This window comes from Camelina sativa, unplaced genomic scaffold, assembly GCF_000633955.1.
Source record: "Camelina sativa cultivar DH55 unplaced genomic scaffold, Cs unpScaffold00495, whole genome shotgun sequence".
Taxonomy (NCBI): domain Eukaryota; kingdom Viridiplantae; phylum Streptophyta; class Magnoliopsida; order Brassicales; family Brassicaceae; genus Camelina; species Camelina sativa.
The window spans coordinates 119,887-121,358 of NW_010921712.1; positions in this window are offsets into that span (position 1 = coordinate 119,887).

Sequence of the window (1,472 nt, forward strand, 5' to 3'; positions counted from 1 at the left end):
AAGGCCAAACAAATGTCCTAAACAGGACCGCCACAAAGGCCAAACAAATGTCCTCAACAGGACCGCCACCAAGGCCACTCGTCCCGAAGGACCGTCACGAAGACCATCTGTCCCGAAGGACCGCCTCAACAGGCACTCTGGCTAAACAGCCCGCCACAAAGGCTACACAATGGCTAAACAGCCCGCCACGAAGGCCACACAATGGTTAAACAGCCCCCCCACGAAGGCCACACAATGGTTAAACAGCCCGCCACAAAGGACACACAACGGCTAAACAGCCCGCCAAAAAGGCCACACAAGCCCTCCCCCAGGCTCTCCGCCACCAAAAATAGACAAATTCTAACTCACATAAAACTTTCCATTTTTAGCACTTACCACTTTTGGAAACTTTCCACTTATAACTCAGGGAACTTCCCTCCAAACACTGCCTTGCGGAAATTTTGTACCCCAAACACCACCTCATCTTGTTACTGAGTCGCACAACCAGCCACCCCAAGCGACCGAGTAATAAGAGAGATGGGCAGGAATACTCCATTCCCGCTCCAGCCACGGACTACAGATGGGACGAGGCTAGGCAAGCTCAAGTCGTGGCTTGCTTCTCATACCACTTCTTAAACTTTGCCTTCATCCTCGCCTCAGGCTCCCAAGTCTGCTCCTCCACACCATCACAGTCCCACAGGACGCTCATCAAAGGAATCTTCTTCTTCCGAAGTTCGTTGATCCTCCTCTCGAGAACCCTCACTGGTCTCGCCTCCAAAGTCATGTTGGGCTGAAGATCCTCAGGGATCTTAGCCAACAACTGGTCATCCTCACGGAGGCACTTCCGCAACATAGACACGTGAAAAACCTTATTGANATTTTTTTTCATAAAAAATTCCGAAATGAATAGAGTCGGGAAAATAAGCTANTAACTCCAGCCTATATGCCACTGGTCCAACTCGCTCAATCACTCTGAACGGACCCATATACCTCGGACTCAACTTAGTCTCAGTCAATGACCTGTTCGGACCCTGCAACATGGTCATCTTGAGGTACACTCTATCTCCAAGCTGAAGCTCAAGATCTCTCCTCCTCCTATCGGCATAACTCCTCTGCCGATCCTGAGCTTCCTTCATGTTCAGCTTGAGAACCAGAATCTTCTCCGAGGTCTCTTAAACAAAATCTGCCTAGTACATGCTCCTCTCCCCCACCTGAGTCCAGCATAACGGTGTACGACACGGCCTCCCATACAAAGCCTCATAACGTGCCATCCCGATACTCGCGTGGTAACTGTTTTTATNATCCCCAGCAAGAAAACACACAAAACAACAACAAACAAGCAAGAACAAGGAAATCAAAGGCTTAGATTAGCCATGGTCATGCACTCACCTCTTTGCACACTCTCAGGAAGCTTCCCACACGTTCCTAGCCTTGAATCCTCACTCCCACAGCAAGATCTCACCCACAAAGCCTTTAAATCTCACAATCTCCCT